The sequence below is a fragment of the Gasterosteus aculeatus genome, chromosome 11 (genome assembly GCF_964276395.1).
Source record: "Gasterosteus aculeatus chromosome 11, fGasAcu3.hap1.1, whole genome shotgun sequence".
NCBI lineage: Eukaryota > Metazoa > Chordata > Actinopteri > Perciformes > Gasterosteidae > Gasterosteus > Gasterosteus aculeatus.
The window spans coordinates 15,964,876-15,991,612 of NC_135699.1; the positions used below are offsets into that span (position 1 = coordinate 15,964,876).

At 47.2% G+C, this 26,737-nt stretch overlaps 1 protein-coding gene across 1 annotated transcript in view; it reads left to right on the forward strand.

The window, feature by feature from the left end:
- Window positions 1–2,100: 2,100 nt before the first annotated feature.
- Window positions 2,101–26,737, forward strand: part of elfn1a (extracellular leucine-rich repeat and fibronectin type III domain containing 1a) — a 41,699-nt gene continuing 17,062 nt past the window's right edge. The window contains exon 1 of the mRNA XM_040191197.2: window positions 2,101–2,223. The gene's annotated coding sequence lies outside the window, so the exon portion shown is untranslated. The remainder of the gene's footprint in view (window positions 2,224–26,737) is intronic.

A 26,737-nucleotide genomic window follows, 5' to 3' on the forward strand; every position in this document is an offset into this window, starting at 1 on the left:
TCTATTGCTGGGTGTATATAATATCAATATCTACCAACCCATCGCGTTATGCCACGGCATTGCACGATTGCAGACATAAAAACAAATATATTCCCCAATATAAAAGTACCTCCCACTGTGCGTAATAAATGATCAGTTTATTAGAAACAGAGAAAGCAATATGCAATAGGAATCAAAATGCATTAAAGCAATCATACCCACAAGGTACATTCAGCCGGGGAGGTTCATTATGAAAGTCCATCAATCTGTTGTGCTTCCTCGTGTTGTATCTGAAGAGAAAATAAAGAAGCAATGAAAAACAGAAGAGCATACTAATGCATTTTCTCAAAATCCTTGCATGTTGCATGCAAGGATTTCAAATCAAATTATAATAAATCAAAAAAATAAATCATGTAGCTGCTCAAAAGACCAATGAGACGTTTGGCTGTGACCCTTTTCTTGCTTTAAATGTGCGTTGCGGCAGCGGTGTGTGCGCGCGGGTTCATGCGGCTCGCCGCGGGGACACTGAGCAGCGTGACACAGTGTGTCCCTCATTCTGAGGGCCGTGACTTCCTGCAACGCCACTGCTGCAACGAGACAAGGCGCTGCGCCGTCTCCGTGCCAGGTCCTCGCAAAGCCACTCGGGCCCCCTCAGAGGGGAGTATATCTGGAGCCCCCCCCCCCCCCCCCCCCCCCTCACCCCACCTCCCTCCGAGCGACGTCATCACAGAGGACATCAGGCTGCACTCTCCACGAATTACACCTGGGACTGCGTCCACGCAGGGACAGACAACGTGGGACGTCGTTTTACCAACAAGGGAAATGGTCAAAGGAATGAACTTTTTCTTGGGTTTTTTATTTTCTATTCAAGAAGGGTCACCTTGCCATAAACTTCTTTAAATTGTATTTAAAAAGGAGGTTAAAGAAACACCCAAACGCCTGCCAAACGTCTCCCATTTATCGAAACCCCCCCACAGTGTGCGGGCACCACGTGTTTGGGTATTTGTATTCTGCAGGTTTCTCTTTTTTCAATAATTCAACATTGATGTGTATTGATTTTCTTTCTGAGGGACCGAGGCTTGACCCCTCCAGTGAAGTATGGTCTACGTCAACCGCTGCCCCCCCCCCCCTCCTCCTCCATTTAATCCTGAAATTTACACACTCTACTCTCACTGGGTTGCAGTTTTTACCCTAAATGGTTTTCATTCAGAGTGATACTGGCACCCAGAAACATATAACGGAATATAACATGTAGGTCCATGTGAATCACACATTGTGTTATGAAATAGTCCAAATAGTGTTGAATGAAGCACTTGTTTGGGTTATTGAGGGGCCCTCTGCTGGTGGGACTATTGGACATTTGTGTGGGGGAACCGCATCTGTTTTCATGCCTCCCCAAATGAATCATGCCCCCCCATCCAGACTGAAACACACTCATTTAAACACATTTCCAGTGCGATGGCGCAACCCGGACGGAGGAAGAGGAGCGAGGAAGGGGGAGGACGGGGGAGGCGGGGGAGGGGGGGGGGGGCAAAGTTTGCACACAGATTGGTTGATCGACCCCTGAAAGCCCGCGTGACGCAGCCGACACTCTCCAACTTGAAACCTCTGCGTGTTTTTCGTTGTGTGTGTGTGTGTGTGTGTGTGTGTGTGTGTGTTTTTTTTTAACGACCCGGCGGCTCATCGCGCGCGTGTCCCTTCATCCGGAGGAGCGTCCGCGACGAACCCCGCCGCCATTTACAGCCGCGCGGCGACAAACAATCTTATTAGGGAGATTTAAACTTCGCCCTCGACCAGAGCCGGAGGATCAACGCGCGCTTCTCCGCCGCAATCCGCCAGCTGACAGCCGAAGCGCGCACCCCCTCCTCCACCCTCCTCCACCCTCCTCCCCCCCGGTGACTGCGCCTGAACGCGTCTCTCTCTCGGAGCGGTGGAAAGAGGCGCGCGGGGCTCCGGGTCGCTCAGCATAAGTACAGGTGAGCGCTGAGAGGAGCTCGGCCCCGAATCTAATCGCTCACCGCTAAACGGATCCGCGAGGATCTCGCGCTGACGCAGCCCGGAGACCTGCGGAGACCTGGGATTCTTTTCTTCTTCTTCCTCTTCTTCTTCTGCTTCTTCTTCTTTTTGGTTATTTGACTTTTTATTTGCTGTGAGCAGAGACAGAAGCTCGTGGCGACTCGCAGTGAAGCCGCCGGCTTCGCGTTCGGGAAGCGGGAGGCTCGCGCGCCGCGACCGTCACGCAAGGTAAGCCGTTTGCTTCACCGGAACACCGCGGATAAAACACCGCACTTTGAGTTGTTTGCAACGGTGTGCTGGAATGTTTTTTTGTGCAGAACCGAAAGAGTAACTCTTCTAATCGCAAGGAGCTCGTGCGGAACTTGGAAATCGGTGCGTTTTACGCTCGTTTCTTTCGCCGAGTTCTCCGCATAACTGAGCCCGCGACCTGGACGGAAACGTGTAGCTTTAACTTCGGTTATTCCGTTACAACGTCCATTCTCCATTAAGTGAGTGATGTTCATTTTGCAGCAACGTTGACACTTTTTAATAAGACCCGGTAGCTTCCGCCGGTAAACACCGCCCGCGCGAGATGTCGCTTCAGCACCAGGGACAGCTCCGGCTCGGGCTCAACTTAGTTTCAGGGATTTACACAAATAAACCGAGGACCACGATGACAACCCGTGTTCTTATATTTGCATTTGTATTATATATAATATGTTTATTAATGTATAACAGACGGTACGGCTCTAACAATGTACAACAAGTAAAACATGACCGGGGCGTTTTATGGCCTGAACCCAATATGCTGTCAGTACACATTCTCCTACTTCCAGTACTGTGGCCCCTGCAGCCCCACTGAGATTAGCCGAGGGTGTTGCTGTGTCTGAGCCATCTGTCTGAAAAAAAAAAAGAATTATATATAGTGAAGGCTCGTGTTTGTTCGTATCGGGACGGGTCTGTTGTCCGTAGCGATGGGGAGAGAACAAAAAAAATGCCGAAACGTTTGGCAGTTTCTCAGGAAAGCAGCCACACGACAAACCAGAGGAATGACAAGCCCATTATCTGTGACTTTACCCCCAGCTGCACCACGAATGTGAAGCTCCATCTGTTTCGTGCCACTGGATTCACTGCATCGGGGGGCCCTTGTTCCACTCATTTCACACGGAAGATCAGCCCGAGCTGAGCTTCTACCATCAGCGTGAATCACGGTCTCACTTACTCCAACTTTTATCGTCTCCGGGTTAGGACGGTTTCAAAACGGATTCGTTTTCGCTGCTTCCTCTAAAGCCGTGTCTCGCGTTAGCCTTCGCATCTCCCCCTTTTTCCTGTCCCCGTCTTCCCTTATCTTGATTATGCAGCTGGATGATTGAGTCAGCTATTTTGTATGCAAGTTGCCTGAGCTTGGTTCTTTGTGGGAGAGAGAGAGAGAGAGGGGGAGAGAGAGAGATCGTGCCAAGGATACTGAGATAGAACTACAGCTTCTCATGACGTTGAGGAGTCGAAGGGAGGAGAGAGACCTCCTCGATACGTTGCCGTTTGAGAGAGACAGATGTCCTGGGGAGACAAGCAGTTTCCCAAAAGGTGACTAACCGTTCCAAATGGAAACGGCGGCGTCTCGTTTGTCTCTTTACGACTTAAATTGAAGCTCTGTGAAAATCGTCGTTGCGTTTCTGTGAATGGATTTGAGAGGTACTCAGAGCTGGGCGTGTACCAAAGTTGTGGATTGCTTTGGAGAATAAAGACTCCAAATCGAAAAACACTTGATCCCCGGTTTCGAGTCCAGCAGCCTTCTTTCCCCTCGGAGCTCATCACGTTCACGTTGCTTTTGAGCGCCGACAGATTTATACGTAAAAGTGTTTTTATCTCTGCTGTGATGCTGATCACGAGTCAAGATGAAGGCGATAAGTGGTGATTGTGATGATAAAGGCTGCACTTCACTCGACACTTTGGTAGTAAAAAGGAAAAAAAGGAGAGAAACATTACACATGCAAATTTGTTTAGGTTTTCACACAGATGTCGTGCTGTTAAAAAGTCCCAGAGGCCCGACTGGCGGCGATGCTCATACGGTTGACAATGTGTACTCTTAGGGGACCAGTCGGGGATTGTGGACAGAGCTGTGGAACATGTGGTATGACAGCATGTCAGACTTCAGACGGAGCTCCACGGACCTCCGCAACCGTACATTTTAAAATCAACCTTCTTGGCCGTGAGCGGAGTGAGTGCCATTTTACGAGAGCTGTCGCACCACCTCAGCTCCAGGAGTCCCGAGTGACACTCAGCTGTTTCCTGAAGGGAAGATGGAGCTGTTATCGGTATTGAAAAATCATGACATCAGACACAGAGTGAACTGAAATTTTAAAAAAATCAATCCCAGTGCTAAACGTCTGGATTGGATGCAGCAGATAAAGTTATTAGCTGCATGTATTTTCTCATATCCAGGTTGTCTAACCTTAAATAAAAGTGTTAGATGATAAGCCTGTCAGAGGATGCATGAACCGTTGGGCTTTAATAAGACATCCTTTCGTCTCCTGGAACGCAATCTGTTGACCTTTATTGGTTTTATTCGATGATGTGGCAGCTCCCCTGACCTATGAGTCACGTATCGCCGCTGGTTTGAAAACCTGTGGCAACGAATGCATTAGAACTGCACACATTGACTTTCAATCTTCGTCTGCATTTCAAGTGGATTGTTTGCAGCAGCCGGAGCAGCTCTTTGAGGCAAAGGACAGGACCGTCGATGAGACCTTGGGAGCTGCGCCTCAGGACAACAGGCAGAAAAAAAGAATGCTGCTGAGAATAACTTAGGAGAAAAACATGACCAAACTTCACCGTGACGCAGCGACTCGCGAGTCATTGTGTTCACAGAGCAGCAGAGGACACATATCAGTTAAATTAGGAGAGGTTATTGAAAGTGGCTGATATTACGGTTTGGGAGCAAAGAGTCCGGTGCAACATGTTGGTATTTTCACGTGTTCCATCCGTACTCGGAAAGGAAGCCGGAGACAGTCGCGTCGGAATGAGCCGTTGTGCCATTGACAGATTGCGGGAATCAACCAGGAGATGTACGGAATCACTTGAGGCTGTGAATCAGTCATCATTTATTTTGGAGTGCACAAAAATTAATCCACCCGTGAGTGCCAGAAACGTTCCTATGTAGTTTCCCCAGCCACCTGCTGGCTGCCTTATGATAGATGGAGCCCTCTGGTATAAACAAGCATCTCAAAATGGCAGAGCGAGGCGTATTGAACGCCGCTGCGTCTCTCCCTCGCCGTCTTCTCTGGAATAAATAATTAGATGCCGGGATGCAAAACACCGCGGCGGTGTGTCTGCAGGCACCTGCTCCGCTTGACGGATATCCTGCACACGAGGGCCCATTAAAGCTGGCGATACATAACGGATCTGTCATTTCAAGTCAAATTCATGGCTTTCTTAACTTTAGATCACGCGCGAGATGACGAGCGTAGCAGAATGCGTTTGTCACCCTTTCGCTACGGAGCGAGGCGGCCCGGGCGAAGGGACCTTTCACGTTAAAGTTGGCGGAGACACGAAACACAGCCTTCACTTCTCATGTGTAGCCTTTCATGAAATTAATTCATCCATCAAACAGGTTTCAATAATCTTAATTATTTAAAAAGAAAACGCCACGTTGTTGTTTTTCTCTCCCGGGCCCGACAGGGGAGTTAATACGTAACCTGCGTAATACGTAACCTGCGTAATCGAACCAAAGGATGAAATATGGGGGTTTCACAAATTAAATCTTATGTAGTATGAAGTTATCATGACTTTAGAAGAACAAGGCTGAACTGATTTAGCCGTCGTGGAACAATGTTGTTACAGGATAATATTGATTAAAGTTTAGTACCATCTTAAGGACCGTGCACATGTATGTATTTATGTTATGATCGACTTACTATCCATCATTATAATGGCGAACTATCTCCGAGGAGACACACAAAAGGCCTCTGTCTGTCTGTCTCTCTCTCTCTGAAAGGTTCACCAATCAAACTAATTGGTTCCTTGGGGAAATATAAAAGCCAAGAAGCGGCTCCGCAAAGTCCACCAAACAGGAAAAATGTATTTTAGACTGTGAGCTGTCGTCAAATGTCCATCAAATTAAAGTCATTTCGCACAGCGTAGTTCGTACCTCGTGCTCGGCGGCGAGCTGAGCATCTTTTGGTTGGATAATCATATTAGATTTCGGCACAGTTACAAATAGTGTCAGAAAAAGTGGCTGATTAGATCCCTGGTCGGGAATGCGGCGTGATTACGCAGTTTGCCGTTTCCTACCAATTATGAAATTTAAAACCCACAGCCTTTAGAGATGACAGATGCTACGTGAATAAAGTCGCTCCCGCGTGCCACACTGAAGGCAAAATGCTTTTCATCGCTCGGTGAGAAAATTCTTTGAGGTCAATAGCTGCCAAAAGTCCCAAACGTGGTGATCAAAACATGGCCCTCCTCCCGCTGAATGTTAAGTAATCCCAGTCTGTGCTTGTAAACAGCTGATGCACTAATGGCGCACTGAGGAAATTAGCCCGTTCACTGACTTCGTCAAACATCTCCTGCCTGTAGGAATCACGTGTGTTTATTCCTGCACGCTTTGATTAAGACCAACAGCCTTGCGTACGCATCCGCGCTAAAAGTGGAGTTCTTTCTTTGGACAACTTATCCTTTTTTCTTTTTTCTCTGCACGCCCCACAGTTTTCTATTATCCCGACCTTCTCAGAGTCCTTTTTTCGCCTCCTAATGCTAATAAAGCCACTCGGTTAGTGAAGGTAACCCGCCTCTCTTGAGTACACAGCTCACACTGTTCCATCGCGTCAAAGTCATTCACACGCAACATGCGAGCAAAGAGGAGACCGGATGGGTTGATTATTGCTGCTCAAAGGTCTCACCGCTTCCCCGTGTGTGTCCCATTCATCCGTCTCTGTCTCCAACTAGTTGTTCAATCAGCTTCGTTTGCACGCATACATACTAGTGAAAACAGTGTGTAGTCCTTTAAAAAAGCCACCAGTGAACCTCCGGCACCCAGAGCCGCCCTCCCCTGTCTGCTGGGGGTTAATGGCTCTGCGTTTTAACTCGAGGGGGGGGGTTGATTGCTGCTTTTTCCCCGTGCAGCCGATTGCCCCTCGCTGCCTGAACAAACATTTAAGCGTAGAATCATCTGGAGAGACAAGGAGCAATCAGATGATCGTCTGAAGATTCCTTGATGTGGTGGGAAGGTCTGCACCTCATGTCGCCGCCAAAAGCACAATAAATGCTTCTGTTATTGTTACTTACAAGGCCAGTACATTTCATTGGTATTGTAAAATTAAGTAATTGTACTTACTGTAGATTTAATTCTCATTCATAATAAAGAACAATATCTACCACTTATTTGCTCATGAGTGTTCGTTTCCACTAGACAAAAGGCCCTGTTTTACAATTCAAGTTGTTGTGATCTGGAAAGCTGGAAGAAAAACAAAATTAAATTCAGCACTTTTACATTTCCTGGTCTTTAAATGGCTCAGTTGTTGGAACACAATCCCAACGCGAGTGAAAAGGTCCGAGCAAAAAAAAAAAAGAGGCACCGACTGAGCTTCTCAAAGGGACCAACAGCGCACAATATCACAGAGTCTAACTTCATCCAATGATAAGACGGCTGCTTCAAAGACCAGCCGAGAGGTGCGGGGAGGGGGGGGGGGGTGAACAATGGGGTATCTGACTCATCACAAAGTGTGTCCAGCTTTGCAACCTGCAGACGACCTTGTTTGTTGTGCTGCAGAGTTCAGGGGTCAGTTTGTGTGAGGAAATAATAAAAATTTGATAGCCATTGACTCGCAGTGCGCGACGTAATGCATACAGCTCACCCTAAAAGCCTTCACAGCGCCTCCGTCACGCGGGCGGATAGCTTTTAAATTTGTGAGCAACTTTGCTTGCCTAAGCAGCGCACGCGTCTGCTGCCCTCACGACTGTCAATGCAATTCATGCCCACCGCCTTAAATGGAGCTACTTCATTTTTTAATCAGTAAATCAGTTGAATAAACAGATTGTCAGTGAGCGGGTGAAGATAGCACGGCGTTACCATGGCAACTGCCTCCAAACTTGGAGCAAGCATACTAGCATCTACTTATAAAAATGTGCCAGTATTCACACCATCGGCGGGCCACAGTGTACCATAACACTCATATTGGAGAGCGTCGCTGGATACTTCACATAGTGTTCATTGACACTATCCGAGACTCCCAATGTGATGCAAAGTATTCAAAGAGACGCATTCCTACAGAGTCATCTAAATGAAGTCTTGTGGAGGGCAAAGTGCAAGAGCTTCGCACAAGGGACCTTGGATTAAAAAAGCAGCATGATAAATTGATGAAGTCTCACAGTTTGCGTCGCCGAGTCACTCTGCGTTTCTTGGTTTTGCGGCTGATGAAACAACGCAGCCGTTTGGAAAAAGAAAGCGTCCATTACGGGAGGAGATTGATTGCAGAGCAACAAAGCGAGGCAGAGCGCTGGTGTTTCAAAACAATAACTGGACTGAGCCACATCAACTGGAAAGAAATCACTAAATCTGGTTGAGCCCAGAGCAATGAAGAAAGTGGTGGACTGTGCCAAGAGCCGAGAGCGCCGCTACCAAATGCTACAGATCATGAGTCCGGGCGCCAGACCTTTCTTGGCAGCTCACCAGCTGCTTACGGCAGAGAATCAGAAACAAATCAATATATACCTGGATCGCTGCCACGCTGAACGCTGGTGTCTCTGAACAACAGCCAGACGGACAACATCTCCCCTTATTTCTCCCAAAAGCCGACGAAATCACAGGAAATCACAGGTACAAAAAAAAAAACCTGATTGTCATCCAGGTGGACAGCTGGCATCAATCTGACGCTCCACCTGTTGCCTCTTGTCTCAAACCCCTCCGCTGCTCATTAAACCCCCGCTGATCGCCCGCTGTGACACCAGAGGCGCGGAGAGGAAACCCATCCGGGGAGCCGGATCTTCATTCGTCTGTGAGGTGTTATTTCCTCAAAAATGTGGAGATTTTTGATTTTTTCCAAGTGAGCCCCGGAGTCAGTGTGAAGCTGTGAAACAGAAAATGTCCTGTGCACGACGGCCACGAGGACGAGGGTGGAGGGAGAAGGAATTCACCACAGTGAATCAAGGAGAGACCGTCTGCAAAACGAAGATCTGGAAAGACCCTTTTGAAGGAGTCTGGGACACACGCAAGAACATGTCCCAGCAGAAGACAGTCCACTCCGTGTCCGCGTCTTCCTACATAGTCCAGAAAGGCGGCTCGAGCCTGTCAAACTCAGTATTGATCCGAGAAATGAAGCAGGGACCCTTAAAGCCAAATCACAACCATCAACCATCTTTTGCTCAGCGATTATTCACAGTAACTAAACCCACGGTGGCAATTTCAGCAAATGGATTTCCGCCCCATTGTGAGTTGACTCTGCCGCAGCAAAACAAGTTTTCACACAACAACGTGAGCAAACAGAAAGTAGAGGCGCTCGAGCGGCACCACAGAAAATTGATTGACTTATTTTTCATTTGATATCGCAGAGCGCAAAGAAATCTGAGCCAAACGTCGAACTCATTCAGGATAGAATAAGTAGCCCGTTCAATTAAGGCCTCTGCATGACAACAACACAAGGTACAGACTCCAGGATACTCACATAAAGAACCTGCTTCCAAGTTCTACTCGTCCCTCAACGGAAAAGGAAAGATAAACACGGCCAATACGTTTGTCTTGGAAGGATCGATAAAATATTTTGTGACCAGGACGCGTGCGTCTGTGTGCGTGGGCGGCCGCGGCTGAGGCTAATGAATGTGTGTGTGTGTGTGTGTGTGTGTGTGTGTGTGTGTGTGTGTGTGTCAATGGAAGGAGGAAATGACTCCACAGGTGAGTTAAGAGAAGCCGCCACGCGAGCGAGTCCGTCTACCAGGACGTCACAGCGGGAAAACAAGCGATCATCACTCTGCTTTTTTATTTTCATTCCGAGTGAATAATTGGAACATTGCTAATCAAATGGTTGACTGATTGTCACTGATGTGCCAAATGGAAAATCATTTCACATCGACCACATAAGCGAGTGAGAAGACTGATAAGCCTGCGGCGAAGTGCCTAAAATAAGGATAGAGCGGCTTCATCTTTATATTCATGGACCTTTACGGTGTTTTGTTCCCCTTAACGTTTTGACACAGCTACCACACGAAGACCCAGAACGCCGCGTCTCTCCGGCGGCTTTCTGCAGGGTCAAAGTGCGCTTCAGAAAGCTGCTCGACGCCAAAAGCCTCGAGCTGTAAGCGCAGAAAATACCCTTCAAACGACGGGAGGAGCAAAGTGCTCGCCTCGTTTTATTTATAATGCAGCCGGATCTCGGCTCACTTGCTGCACTAGATTTTCATCAAGGAAATGCAGCTCATAAAATACAGCATCCCTGCAGGCCGCAGGCAGAAGATAAGCGCAAGTGTTGAGCGTTCCGGTCCCCCCCTCCCTTCCCCCTTGGAACCACAACCTCTTGATTTGATGCAGAAAAGCAGGGCACCTCATGACCTGCGAGTAACGAATGTCACCGCGGCGCCATGTCCCCCCCCTCCCCCGCCGCCAGGCGCGGACTGCGCGGGACGGACGGTCTGGAGGAGACGGGGACGTTTCCTTGAGGAGGACACGCGCGCCTCAGTGCAGCGTCACAGATTGGCGCGGCCCCAAGGGACGACGAGGAGAGGTTCAGGGAAACGGGAGACGTGAGCTCCGCGGGCCAACTGGGCCTCGGCTAATAGCTTTACAGTAATCTTTTACGGTCTGAACGTAGGAGAACACCACTCAGGACCTCCCCTGTCCTCAGAGGGCCGGTGGAGGAACCGCAGGAACGAGGCCGAGCAGTGATTATTACTCCTGTGTGTGATTCATGTTGCATTTGGAGGCCTGAGTGCTTATCTGCCCGCTCTGCTTTCGATCACAGTCCCTCGGTTTGTTCCTCCTCAAACAGGCACATCTTTTATGTCACAGTGAACTTGTTTTTTTTCTTACTTTGTAATTGTAATAAGTGTGTGACTTTGAGGTGAGCGCCCAGCCTTGTTATCAAGGGAGCTATAATTGTTTTTCATCAATAAATTGCATTTTCCGACATTAATTATGGATTTTTAGTATCAGTCGTCCCTCCAGTGTGGATAAACACAATAATGTGTAAACCGTTCAATTCAGCAATTTAACGCAAATATTTGGTGGATCATAATTGTTTTAATAGCCGTATAAAAGAGCTTGAAATTGTAATTCATTTTCCTTGATAGTCCTCTAAGATATGAGCGTGATTAAAAAGCGTAATCCGTTTTGACCAGCGTATAAATGTACATCAGAGGGAGTGGATACGTCCACGAGGAAGAGTGCACACTGTGGTGAAAGTCGGGCTATTAGAGGCTCAAGCTTGACCAAATGCATCCTTTTCTGTCTAATGTGATTTGCACGGCTAAAAGCATGTTCCCAGTGCCGCGTGTCACTGACACTGCACTTACTATTAAACATGTTAGGTCCTTCACGTTTCCATTATTCCTGCCGTCACTACAAAGACACAGAGCGTGAATGACGGAGGAGACACCGATCGCTGCGTGCAGCTACAAGATCTTCTCTTAATACTACATCAACACTGGGGAGATTGATTCGCAGTTCAACCCTTCATCTCGTGTGCAACACATTTCCGACGTTGCTTCTGCAGGAAGAACCGCTACGCGGCTAAAGTGCACTCACTTATGGGACCATGTTAGATAACACAGATAGTTCACAGCAGGTCTCTTCCATCTTTTCCATATTAATTAACGTGTCGTGAGGCATAAATCTTTCACGTGGACAGCGTTCACGGCCGACGCTGCGGCTAAAAGCGTGGAATTCATGCACATGGCAGCCTTTCCTTTTCCGAATACGTCGTGTGCTTGAAGGACCGTCGACTGCAGCCGGGCTTCGGTCCGGCTCAAAGTTTAAAGGGATCTCCCTCTGGGGGAGAGAGACATTTGATCTCTGGTGGCAACGGACGAACAAGTTGAATTCCCTTGATTGACCAGAAGGGAAGTTATAGAAGTTTTTTTATTTTCCACCACAAAGAATTCTCAATTTTTCTCATTTTTGTCCAGCGAGTGACTAATAGCCGCTTCCGTTCAAGCCAAGTATGAGCTTAATGAATATCTCCAACCACCCAGAGTAAACTCACACTTACCACCACGGAGCATTCATTTTTAGTCCTCTGCCAAGAATTTCTAAAGAGGACTAAAGAGGTCAGGTGGCCTTTTAGCGTCTTTAGATACTTATTATAGGCTGACCCCTGCAAGTGGACTTAGTGGCTCTAATGGGCCTGTTTGACGGAGGAGAAAAGATTAGAGATTCAGCTCCTCCCGCCGTTTGCTTTTTATGATCGTGTAATAATTAGCAGCAGGAGGCCAAGGTGATGTTTTCCTCTTTCATAGATGTAAAGTGGAGTAATTAAAAGATGCAGTAATCCACGTGAAAGGAATAGTAATAAGATTAAGCTTTCTGGTCAACTATCTACAGCTCATTACAACCTTTTACTTTCTCATCATCTAATTATTCGCACAAAAGCATTAATGCGCTTAAACGCGTGCTAACCTTTACAATATGCTTTTATCATCCTCTCTCTGTTTATTATCTTTACAATCACAACATGCGATATGAAAAACTGAAATATCCACTCATTTCAATTTAGCGTGTGTTTCATCACATCAATGTCGGAGGCCATTAAGCGGGTTCTCTGTCCTGCGTGTACTTGTCTGCATGCTGTCCGGTCCGATGGAGCCTGTGACTCATTTACATTTACATCTAGCGTGCAAGCCGCGCACCACCGTCCTTTAATGCCGCTGAACAGGGACACGTTGCACTTTGCTCCGGCGTTTATTCCATCGTGAGTGTTGGAAAATACAGTAAGCTCACGCTGGAATACTGTACTTGCAGAATACGTTATGCGTGGCTCACAAATGTGGAATGGGCCTAGTTTCAGGAGTTCAAGTTCATCGCCACGACGTTTCCTTTCCCGTTGTTTCTTCAGTCGTGTCATTCAGCGCACAGGCCGGTGTGTGTGTGTGTGTGTGTGTGTGTGTGTGTGTGTGTGTGTGTGTGTGTTGGCTTAGCAGTAGCTCGGTATGAGAAACAGGCTCTCGAATTACATAACGAGTCCTCGCACAAAACTGGAGAAAAGCCAGTGGCAGCTTTGAGGGACCAGCTGCACCGGGCTTCTCTTCTCTTTTTAATGTGCTCTGGATACACAGCCATGAGCCATCACACTTCCCCCGGCAGCCTACGTGCACTCGCGTCGCTTTCCATTTTTTTTCTTCTTTTTCCCGGTCCTCCGGGTTCGGCCTCCGAATCCACGAAGTGTCTGTCTTTAAACTCCAAACACCAGCGTTGGTTTTAAACGGGCGAGTGTGTGTGGGGGGGGGCACTCACCTTCTTGTTGTGTTGTTATTGACTCAGTCAGTCGGGGAGCACAGAGCGCTGGAGGCTTACGATAGATGACAGTGTGACAATGGATTTTTGTATCGGCCTGCTGTGTCGAGGCGGCGGGGGGGGGGGACGGGGGACAATTCATCCACGTTGCAGAGTTGATATTTGGGGATTTGTAACTGCTCTTCGGTATTAAAGCAACGCACTGACTGCTCCCCCTGTTCTCATGGGCAAACACGGCAAACCGCGACGCAATTCCTTTGACTTAAACGCGCGTTCACCTGGGCGCTGTAAGCTGTCCCGTGCGCGGCCCTGGATGACCTGTCGCCATCGATTACCGGGAGTCACTGTGGAAAGGATCTGGGATTTTCTCTCCCTCAGAATTAAGATAAGCTCCTGCCTGCCGGTTTGAGATGCCCCCCGTTGACCCACCTGTCGAGCGCGATGTGAGATGTGTGCACTTCCGCTGTGGCCGTATTATCTCTCACACACACACTCACACACGCACGCAGACTTTTGGCGAGGTGGCGGTCGCTCGCTGTCCTCTGGCCGTTTCTTCCTCGTCGCCGCTCTCATTTGTTTTCAGTCCTCGTTCTTCTCCTCTCTGCTGTAATCCCCCCTGCCGAGCTACTTCAGCTCTTTTGCACACAACTCGTTAACAGCAAATGTCTAGAACTGCAGATTTCCGCTGTTATCCAATCAGAAATAAGCAGAAACATTCTGCTTTTTTAGTTTTTTGAAAATTTGAAATATATAAATAATACCAATAGCAATAAATATGATAAACCATTGGACTTTGAATGAAAATTCACAAATATATAGAATTACTTTTGGATATCATGAGGACCGTTGCGTGAGGACATGTGGCCGAATGAGATGATAGAATAGTGATAGTCGACCCCCAAGATTGCATTACGAGTCGAGGAAGATTATTGGGAGAATATTGACTCCTCACAAAGGAAATAATCAAATGAAATTTGAAATGAAATAACTCCCTCACCTCTGCATCGGCACCACAGCGGAACTCATGGCTTCTCCGAAGAGAATAAAACGTGAGCTTAGATATTCAAACAGAAATCTCAGCCGGAGACGGACAAAGATCAGAGTGCAGCTCCAAAAATGAGTCCTGCTAGAAGGCTTATATGTTCTACTATTAATGCCTTCCAGATCTCCCTGACCTCTGGTGCTCATACGTCTCACTAACATATGGAGGCGTGTCGGGGGCGAGAATATTCTAGTGTTAACGCCCGGTTCATTTTCTCCTTTCTTACAGAAGAATGTGAAGCTCCTTGAGCTGGAGTTCAGACAAAGTATTTACGAGTCGGCCCGTCTGGTTTCCGGCTCATAATCAATGGAAGAGCTCCAAGGCCGTGCATCAACACGACACCGCAGTTAAGCCTTGGTCCTCTGCGCTTAGAGAGGGAGTTTTTCACTTTATAGATTCCGATTGGACTTTCTAATGCCCCGAGAAAATGATATGTGACTTTGCGGTTTTCCCTGAACCACCTCGAAAGCTTTCATCAGCCGGGAGACGCCGGGCCCTTAAACGAACGCTTCCCGTAATTTGCACAGCCTCAAGCTGAACGTTAAGTTGATGAGAGTCTCGCGGAAGCGAGTCTGGAATCTAATATCATTTCAGCAGAGGGCTGATTGGGCCCTAAATGGCGTGCAGACTTTTCAATATGTTGAGTTAAATAGAAAATGGGGAAAATGCATCTTCATGTTTTTTTTTTTATTCTGGGGGATTTCAATTTTCCAAATACCGATGGGGGTCTTATACCAGGAGGAAATAATGTGTGGCTTTGTGTCTTCCTTCTAAACTCTTCATTTCATTTCATCCGGGAAAACACGCAGATTTGCAAATGCACCTTCAAAGATTAAATTGAATTACAGATTTTAAGTTTGAAAACGTTTCTTAATTCTGGTAAATAATCCAACAGTACCAGAGAAAAACTGCACAGTAGCAAGTCTAGCGAGACCTTCATCACCTTATCTGACACGAGGTGGGTTCATTTGGGTCCTTATCAGAGCACTTTGTTATTGTATTTACATGTACTAATCCCCGAGGTAATCCGATCCATTTCACTGCGGCTACTCTTGTCAAACTGTTGGGACGGAGTTTTCTTATCACGCTCAACAACTTCTTATTGGCAGAATAACTGTGGCCGTGTGAAGACGTGAGAGGTGCGGCAATAACGGCCCCGTAATTGGATTCATTTGGAGATGATCACTGTCCCCATTAGTGCCATTTGTGTACTGTGATGCAGACTCAATCTTTTATTGCCTTTCATCGCCTCCTCCTCTCCCCTCGGAAATTAACAATTATCTCCCGTAAATTGATTTCTGCCACGCGGCGAACGCGCGCACTTGAAAACGCAGCAGAAGCGCGTCAGAGAGGCGCACCTTTTCCTCTCCTTCTCGGCACGTTCAGGTCCGCGGGGGGGGGCGGGGGGGGGGGGGGGGGGTTCAGAAAAAACGTGATTTTTTTTATTTTTTATTTCACGTTCGCTCGCCTCCAATCCCCCTCGATCCGTCCGTCATTCGTCGCGCTGAGAACACGCACGGTTGTATTTGAGCCGCGGTCGGGAAAAGGTATCGAGCGGCCTCGGGGGGGGGTCACATCCCACCCCATCGTTCCCCTCCGTGCTGATCTAATACGTCTGAAGGTCAGCGCGTGAGTCCGGAGGGGACGTCGCGTCTTCGGTCGTACACGGCAACAGGAAACCCGGAGAGGCGGAAACCTGACTGTCTGCTGGTCGGTCAGGTGGATTCACGGTACCGCAGAGTCGCTGAAAACACACAGACTGTTGTTCCTCACACCGGCACAGACATCTGCACATCGGAGGTTCTCCGAAACCAGTTTAAAGGATTATTAATCTCTCAATACGACAATTATTTGCAAATAAGTGACTATTAGATTCTTGACCGTTCGATTTTTGCAATATTTGTATTATATAAACAATGATATGCGATATAATACAAATACATTTGAATTGGTATTGTGATTGGACTAACCGATAACTGATTTAAAGAAAATTGCTTGTTTGCTTTTTGGGTTTTAGCGTTAGATTACCTCCTACGGGCACCTCCAGAACATATCAATCAAAATGCGTTTTCTAATTTGTTTAAGACCGGCAGAAACTTATGAAGCGGTTTCCAGTCCCGCTGCCGAACTAAGCTAAACGCAAAGCCTTTGCTGGCTCTATTTTCACATTTACTGCACAGATATTAGAATGGTATCAATCTTTTTATCAATCTTATTGCCAGACTACAAATTAACAAACTTGTCCAAATGTTGAGCTTCAACAAACGTCTTTTCTGCATCACTGTAGGAACACACAGTTACAACAATGGAAGATAAACTGTTGCGTCTCAGAATAATGCGACTGAATGACACACGCTGACGCTCTCTGTTTAATCCCGTTCACTGTCTCACAGCCTTGCGTGGAGGATTACAGAGGGAATCCACAGCAAAGCACAGCTCCATCTCCCCATTGTGGTTTTCCTGATCTCGAACAGCTTGCGATCTCTCTCTACGTGCAGAACTTTCACCCAACGTTGGAGGCGAAGCGGAGCATTTAAATAAAGCACCTGTGCAGAGGCCGCCGGTGGCTGAGGCCCCCCCCCCCCCCCCCCCCGCGCGCCCCCCGCGGAGACCCGGTGCGGCTCCTGCGGGGCGCGGAGGCTGAAGGTGCTCGCCGGGTGCCGTCTGAGAGGCGGTCCGGGGCCCCTCGGCCTCCTCTCTGCCGAAAGCCCCCGCAGACGCTCGCTCTGCACCGCTTCTTCACGCCTGCCTCCGCAGATTCCCACCTCGCGGGGCGGCGGCGAGAGGAGAGCGCTCAACATGCACGCAGTCTGGGCCTCTCAGGCAGGAGACTTGTTCTCTCTCTATGTTTCATCGGCGTATTCTGGAGAGAAAATGAAGGTGGACAGCAACAAGAAAAAATGTCAATCCACTGATTTTTGTGAAGAGGGGCCCTTATAGGCGCTCCCTGCGGCGGGGAACTTCTGCAGGTGAAGCTACTGAGACGACCCGCCTGCGAACCAGGGGGGGCAAACGGACACACAAAAGAAGCCCCTGACAGACAGACAGACAGACAGACAGCGTCATACTTTTCCCGCAGCACTGAGGCACGAGTCAATCGGGAACATCACGCTGACGGACACGCGTGTCGGGTGCTGAAGGAAAGTCAAGCGGCCGATGGTGTTCTGCCTTTCCGTGTTAGAGGGAAGATAGACTGAAGTGTTGCTCGGTACCTCTTCCTACGGATCAGCTGTGATGCTCAATGAACTGACAGTCGGTTCCAGGTGGGAAAAACGGTTCGTTTTCTTAACCTCCGTTTGTCGTACAGCATTCCTCTGAGGACGTTGCCCGTCTGGTCGGTGGGGATATGATGGAGGTAACTGGGGGCCTTTGTCAGGCAAAACAAGCATTGAAAAAGCTTCTAACAGGCTGGCTGCAAGTTGATGTTAATGTTCAAAGACCCTACTAAAAAAAGAAGGCGACCACATTAACAAGAACCTTTACATTGTAACTCAACTGTACAGTCATATAGTCAATTATTCATTATTCATTCAAAGCAGCATGCGACCGCTCTGGTGGTCGGTAACAGTGGTTGTGTGTGTGATTAAGATGCTACACATCAGTCACGATCAAGAGCAAACACCGATAGCACTCAACGTTCAAGGAGACAATTAGTTGTAATCGTTGGGATAGTTGGGATACTTTGGATTCATTCACCGATTACTGCTCTAAAAAACCCATCAGGCGACACTATAGATCGACCTGACTGATCGCGAGCTGCTACGGGGCCCGAAGGACAGTAAGTTCCCTCTACCATCCCGGTCCGCCTTTATAGGGCCCTTTAGCACATATGCATGAAGCCTTCTCGGGGATATTAGCGTATGTTGGGCCATCCAGAAGGATCCCACTGGGTCCTACGGGAGCAGCACCACTTCTCTCACTGCCAGCGTGTGTGATGAAGTGCGATTACTTCGTCCTGTGCCCTGACGCCGACACAGCAAGTGTAATTATCTTCGAGGTCGCCCAATTCGGCCCTCATATTTTAACCCTTAATCTCGATGCCTATCTACCCTGAAAGGCTGAGGGAGGGAGGGGGTGGGGGGGGGGGGGGAGACAATAGACCGTAGACAATGTGAAACTGCCAAACGAGTCCAATAGGAACAATCCGACACGTCGCGGCTTCGTTGGGAAGCTGATGGGCGGCCCTTATTGTAGCAGGATGTACTGTTCCTGTAATGGCATTAGCTTGTGTATCCCATGAATACGTACATGGGCAAAAAAACTGCTGATTTAAGCAGGAAGAAAATTACATGAAAACAAAATTCTTAGGGGAACTTTGCTCTCTGGTTGGTATTTGAACGTGTGTGCGCTCACAGTAGAAGGCAGAACCCTCTCATGGTAAACAAACGCAATATTTCACACCAGAGGGTTTTGTTCTGGTGTTAATGTCCGTTTTGCAGATTGCTCAAATTGAGGGTATTCGGTTTAATGCTTTTTACACCCCCCCCCCCCCCCCCCCCCCCTAGGCCTCCTATTAAGGTGCCCTGGTAGAGCGATGATGTCAGCACACAGGTGCTTTTAGGTGGCTGGTGAGCAGCCAGGAAGAGTGAGACAAAGCAAGGAGGGATGAGAAAATCACACTTAGGTGAACACAATCTCTACCTTGACTCTCAGGTTTCATGAATTATGCAGCACGTGCAAAGGAAAACATCTGGATTCTCCAGGAGCAGAGACAAATACCTTTAGAACTGCGCTTTAAGTGCACTTGTCTGAAAAAAGACTAAAAGCATGATATTCTTGTCCACTGAAGCTGGTCGTCTTCGTCACTGCACCGTAGTGGAGTATTCAAGGGTCCAAACATTTGTGGTTAGAGTAGTCTGAAAATGGCATGTTCAACCTCAACCTGTAAAATACTACAAATAACCAGTAAATAAAAAATAAGGTTCGAACGTAAGACACAAAATCTGCTTCTCTGTCTCCCTCATTGACTCTCTTCATTGAGCATTTCGATGTCTTGATAATCGGGCACGCGTTGTTGGACCGTTGCATCTACTACTGCGTCATAAGGAGAATACTGAGAATTAATGTGAATTTGTTCGCCTTTTATGCCAATTAAGGCAATTCCTTCCTCCGTGAGAGATCAGTTTAGTACAGTATCAAGAGAAAAGCCAACGTGAGCATAGATGCCACCAATGAATCCCACCAGGTCAAAATAGTAGTGATACGAGTACCAAAGAAAAGACGCGGAACGTTATGAAAAGACGGGAATCCAAAAGTTGAACGTAGGCGAACAAACAGTTTTCATTTCTACTAAAGGCCGCTGTACGTATCCTAACTGAAATCAGTCTGGATTAGATGTATTGACTTATTTGAGTCGGGTACTGCAACACTTGTGGCGCAGCATTAGAGAAAGAAAGTCAATGAACAAATGAGAGCAAAAGTGAAAACGAGGGGGACAAATGAGGAAAGAGACAGACAAAGGGAAAATAAGGAGGAAGGCTCTCTGCCTCGGACAGAAGCATGTGGGCCTTTGTGCGATAGCCGGCTGTGAAAAGATAAGCTTTGCTAATGGGCTGTTTCATTTGTTATCATACCTCAGTAATGCGCCATTCAGGGGAGCTTCACTTTGTAGGGGCCGCTCCAAAAAAACCTTAACTGCACAAGAGGAAGGCGGGAAGTGCAGCTTTAGAGCAGCAACGCCAGGTCCACACGCCGGAGACGCCGTCCCCCCGTCCCCCGATCGCTCCCACAAGCAAGCACTGTTTCTCCGCGGGTTTGTTCTACTCTACTCAGCCCAAAAGACGCGAAGCTGTGATTCCAAAAATGCTGCCGATTCCGATTATCTGTCACTTTATTCAACAATAGAATAAAAAATTAAAAAAAGAATTGAAACCGTCCTGAAATCCTGTTGGTGTTGGACGGCCAATGAAAATATGAGTGGATTTTTGTCGGGCTCCCAAGTCGCTTGTAACCCGCTAGTCACGTGACACGTCAGTCAGTCATGTGACTGAGCGGATACTGTTTCTTTTGCAAGAAAAGCACATCTCCCGTGTGGGATGACCAGATCCGTTTGGGGGAAATCCTCCACACGACTCATCGTAAAACGCTGATTCAGAAAACAGTGACGTTCGTCTCGTGCGTTGTGGCAGGAAAGAACACGACGGCACGATTTCTGTTCGATCGATCGACGTGCTGGTGATACGAACCCATATTCAACATTTGGTTTTCTCTACGTACTTTCCATGTTGAAGCGTTGCGATGAAAGCCGCTTCCACATCGCGGGTACCAGTCTCCCTCGTACTGACTGAGCATCCTACCTGCAGTGTTTAGCGCTGTGATGTACGACCTCGTGGCTGCTGGCTCTCTCTTATATTTAGCTCAGTCACTCATTGCGTATGACTTTATTATTTTGTCAAGCTTGTTCTGCTGTGCAAGCGTTTCTCTACGAGGCATTAAAGGATAACTTTGATATTTTTCAACCTAGACCCTATTTTCCAATGTCTCTGTGTCCAAATGACTAATGGGGGACAAAAAAAACGCATTATTATTGAATGAAGGTTCCGTAGTGTCCTGACAAGATTATATAGCAGCCAATTAGCAGCGGTTGTCCCCAGCGCTCTCGATCAATACTTGTCCAATTTTAGAAATTGTTGTCTCTATTAGTTAGGTAGACACAAAATAAGTGGGAAAATAAATTTAAAAAAATACAGTTATCATTGAGCACCGAAGGCAAGACTTTTAATCCATGAGTGAGTCAGGAAATGATCCTTATAGAGTGGAGAGCGCATTCAATAATGCAAAACTAAGGAGAAGAGAGCAGGGTAAAGAAAAGGGAGTTGTGCGTTGTGTTGTAGTCGACAGGAGGAGAAACTCGGATGCAGAGGGGAAGAAACGTCTCTTAGACAAACTGCCAGGAGGAGAAAAAGAACACGGAAAAAAACAAACCATGGAAACGTTACATCAGCAGAGAAGATGAAGAGGACGGTTGACCTGTCGGAACAAATTAGACCTTCAGAGTGTTTTTTTCTTCCTTTTTTCGTCTCGGACATCTTTTCTCCAGCAGCGAAAATAACTGATGTTCCCGACAGTAAGAAAGAGGCTCCCACAAAGAGCAGGAAGAGATAGAGAAGCCGGCTTTGTGGAGCACTCGGTGGACTCAATCGAACATCTGAAAGAGGGAATTGAGCTTCCTGATGAGCGACCCAAACCATAGATGCAGGATTACGGAGATCTACAGTGATCTCTGGGGGAGATCTACAGACACGGACACGGCAGTTTGTCTGCTGTAGATAGAATACATTCAACTGCTGTGACACAGATTTTTGATTTCAAGAAAATGTATTTGACAAAAAGCTCATTTGCATATTTCAACATATTGATAAACCCCAAAGAAGAACATTAAATCAATTGCTGTGACAGATGCAAATGTCGTCAGCCTGCTACAATCCTCAGCATGAGCTCAGCACCAACATGAATTCCAACAGAGTTGACCAAACTGCGTCTGTGCCTCGGCATCAGCGATGAGACATTAGTCTCAACGTGCCGCCTGATGCCGATCGGACATTTACAGATGTTGCAAGTCTTCATTTCTTCCCAACATCCAAGTTTTCCCTCCACATCCTGGCGAGAATTCAGAGATCAGAGGTTGTTTGGGCATTAATGACCAATATTCTACTTATAAATATAGAGACAGATACACTTTTCCTTGAGTCATTGATCTGATGTGTTTGTTTGACAAAATACTCCCCAAATGACGAAATAACCTGTGTTGGTTTTGCCTCAGTTCATTAGAATCTTTATTTAACGGTCGGCTTGAATCCAAACCCGTCAGCCTGTTTAGATGAAGTCCTTTCAATCATCTCTGCCTCAGGTGAATTTGTCTTTGTGGGGGTTCGTGTTACTTGTGATTGGTAATCCATCACAGCAGACAGCAGGCCGTCTTCCATGTTTTTTCATAGCAGAGCTGTTGCATGCTAATGAAGTTGACGTATTAGCAGAAATTTCACTCGTTAACTTGAATTATGAAAAGCTGTTTTAGAGAAACCGCACTGCGGCCTTTTAGACGAGCTGCTTAATATCCGATTCGAAAGATGAACCATCGTCATTTAAGATAAATTCCCTGTGCAACTGACATCATTTAATTACCCTGAAAACAGTGTGGTTGGCGAATTTAGTGACCTATTTCCCAGAGTTAAGAGGTTAATTTAATCAGGCGTCAGCACAAGTTTCACTGACATAAAGTTTGCTCAATGGACCATAAATGAAATAGTGTCATCGTCGTAGCCTTTTCTGGTCTATGTCACACATATAAATACACTTTCATCAGCTAATTGTGTTTCAGATAAGTCTGTCACTGTAATCACACATTGTATTTGCACATTCCTGCTCAACTCTTCCCTCTACACCACACTTGACACACTCTTCATTTGTTCTGTTCGTACTATTGTACGTTCTCATATTTTGGAATGATGTTTTAAACTATTGCACCCCCTTTATTGTTATGCAACAACCACCTCGCCAAACGCACTTAGCAGCAAACCAGTAATTCCAGTAAGACTTGAAATGATGTTGGTCGAAGTGGAAAAAGAATTGAAACAGAATTAATAACAAGCTCTTAATGACAAATCTTTTTGAAAAAAAACAGCACTTTTGCGAGCACATCGATGAAAAAGTAAGGCCTAAGTGCACAAGGTTAATGTGCTTTAATAAGCACTTACAAAAAGTTTGGGTGGTGGAATTAATTCTGCTTGAACAACTGAGTGAATAATTCCGGGTAGTGAGTTGGCTGCTACTCAGAATTTAATAACAACTTTGAATCTTGGATGACTCAGATAATGGAGGTGATTTTTTTATTTTTTTATTTTATAACTCATTACGCACATTCCTCCCATAATGTGTTCAGTGAAAACACAACGCACGTTTACAAGCTGTTTCTAATAACACGCAGGGTAACGTCCTGGTACGTCTAAACGTTCCCTTCCCTTTGCAGAGCAGAACGCCTGCAGGGGACCGACTGCTTCACCACATCCAAAGTACATTAGCAGCCGCACTCAAACCCTCTAATGAATCAACCCTGGCAAGACCCATCAATATGAAGCCACTGAATAATGGCCTCCGCGCAGGCGCTCCGCTTCTTACCCAACCCATCCCATGAGTGCTGCTTGAGGAAAAGGGGAAGTAGCCGCAGTGCACAGGTTGTTCTCATCTACCGTTTATAGAATTAGCTCCACGTGCTACGTGGTCTTAAGCAAGCGCCGAGCGCCGCTGATTTAGAGGCTCGTTTTCCAGACTCTCCGCTGTACTTTGTAAGTTGAACCGTGAAATTTTACCCCCACCGGTCAGTTTTTCTTGACCGGCTCTCTCGCGGACAACAATGCCCTGTCCCGCTCGTATCTCCAGTTACTTTCTACTCTTTGTATTATAGATGATGTCTGTTCATTTTCCCTTTTTAATTATTCAATTCCGTCAAAGGAGCCAATTACTCTAATCGTCACTCATATTGCAGGAATCGGGGGTGATTTTCTGCACCGATCTCAACTCTCACGTGCATCACTTACGTCTGCAAAGAGAGAGAGCGCGAGCAGGCCTCCTTCGCCAGAGAGTTTGCTGAGTCATCACAGCCCTTCCTCTCCGCCACTGGTTGTGCTGCCTTAGCGTCTGCAGCGTCCAAGGAGGAGCGTTCTGCTGTGATTTATTGAATGGGCTCATTGCGGGCCGGGATGCAGGGAGATTTAAGTGCCCTCACCTGGAAAAGGAGGCTGGAAGGGGTCGGGAGGGATTTTCCTTGGGCTTTGCGGCTCGCGCCACTATAAAAACGAGGTCTGAATAATCCCGTATTCATGAGTCAGCGACTCAAATATATTCTCAGCGTTCCCCATTGTTTAATGTGCAAATGAACAAGAGCAAGTGAGCAGGAGGTTGGAACGCCGACCACACCGGCTAAATAATGAACACACTGGACGTTCTGCAGCACTTGCAGCTGAGCGAGCCTGCAAACTGCTCGCCGTGGCGGCGCTCTGCACACGGCGGGCTTCCATGTTATCGTATAGACACTGCAGCTACGTGGACCTCACACTCATCTGGACACACAGAGAGTCCCCCCAGGGTGACTCTCTGTGTGAGGGTGAACTCACAATCACAGTTTGAACTTGTGTCTCAACGGCACTGATGACAGGACCCATTTCAAATGAATGCTGTTGATATTTTGCTCCGCCGCAGGTCTTAATTTAATCGTGGTAGCATTGCTGGAGATGTTCTGCCGCTGCTTCTTGATATGATCTTTATTTGGAATTAAGAGGAAGCCGCGGGGCAGAAGTTGCACTGCGACATCAGCGCTTTAATGCACCATTTGTGTTGCAGTGGAAGTATCAGAGAAAAGGCTTTCCGTCCTCGGCGGCGTCTAGACGCAAAGAAAGACAAACAAAGTGTCCATAGTTCCTTTTAAATATTCAGAGATAGTGAACGTCATCCCTGCTGAACAGGAACGGCATGTGCTCTACATGACTTCACGCATCTGCATAGATGAAAGTGCACCGTGTAGCATGTGGCCTTTCTTTTGCTGAAAGAGCCTCCGTGCATTAGTCTGTTTTCGGCGTGCACGTGTTCTCCAGGGTCTCCGTCCATCCCAGAGTACCAGCACACAAGGCCCTCTCCCCCCCCCAAAGAAAATCTGCTGAAAGCATCAAAGGCAGTGGAGTAAAACCGTGCAGATCCACTGTTGCTCTTGTCGTCCTCATCATTCCGGCCCACTTATTCCAGATAATAACTAATTCCCAGCCGTGTCACTCAAGAGCTCTGACTTTGACCCGGAATAAAAGTCATTACGGTGCTTCACAAGACGTTCCTGATGGACAATGGTGAACAGAACATCGCTCGCTGATCCACATGCAAGTGTGCACGGGCCGCTCTCGCTCACACACTCCTGTTTCTGTTCTTCACTATTCAGAGCAAAGAGGAGACTACTGTACGAGGCAGAAAGATCCAGCGCGTAACGAACGATTCCCCGGGCGAAACTAAACACCCCGCAGCTTACGGCTACTTATTAGGTGTCCGGCCTGCGTAGGTCCGGTCTGTCCCCAGAACGGGTTAGGATTAGGGTTAGGTATAGATTGTGAACGCACCGCTGGAACGAGGTTTCCACACGGGGACAACATTAAAGATGGTCAGGAGAATATTATATCATCAAATAATAGCAATGATGGCTACACCTTCGCAACATGAATTCAAACACACCATCAAAAGGATCCTAGATTCTAGCAGGAATGAGTTGTCATGGTAATACCGGCAGACAGAATGAAGTGGTTTCCATTTATACTTTCTCAGTTCAGGGTCTCGATCTGCAAAAAGCATGTTTACTTCTCACCTCGGGAATCTGAAATGCTGCAGTCTTTTATTTTTGTCCGTACATTGATTTCATTTCATATCCGTGATATCTGTCGTAGGATCAAATGAAAAATAGATGTTTTGCGTGTGCGTTTGTGCCGTAACGCAGAGGAGACGGGAAACGAGGCAGAAAACTTGAAGGCTGTCCGTCGCTCGCAGCCCACCTCGGCCCATAGGTCTCGGGACGCGTCGTCACGGCAACACCGGCTCTGGCCGTCTTGACGACGGTGGAGATGGGTTGGTTAGGCGTTAGTCGACGGAACGTTGCGTCTCACGAGGACCGTAAAGGGCCCCCGGGGGGGGGGCCTCCGTATCAGGCCCCAGCAGACCGAGCATGACGCTGCTTTTCACCTCATTACCGTTGAAGCACTTTTAATTAAGTTTGGGTTTTCTGACCCTGTCTATAAAAACACAAGTCCAGCAAATACGTTTTCTATGTTATGGCTGTTCTCTAAATGTGGAGGGGACCAAACAGAATAAAGGGAACAATGGGGAGAGCCTTACTTTTTAATCAAAATTATTCATGATCACCTCATGCCGACCCAGTGATTCTCATGCAGTCCCTTCACTATCTGTGAAGACATCCAATAATAGTAGAAATATTATACAGAAAATAAAGTATTCAGTGTGTAGAGTATATGACTAGAAGGTGGCTTATTGGCAGAATCATTAACAATTTAAATCACCTAAATTGTCGAGCCACTATACGACTGAATATTTGCATCTATTTAAGGCAGCGTGCACAATTCAACTTGAGATGTGCACATTCATAGCAAAGAAAACCCTGCGTCTCATACGGTTCCTTTCTCTTTCCGTGCGGCAGAAAGCCTCCACACAGTCATTTCGCCGTTAAGTCCACGAGCAGCCATGTTCTATTTTCCTGCAGAGCCATTACAACATAATTATGTGTGCTCTAGAAAGCATGC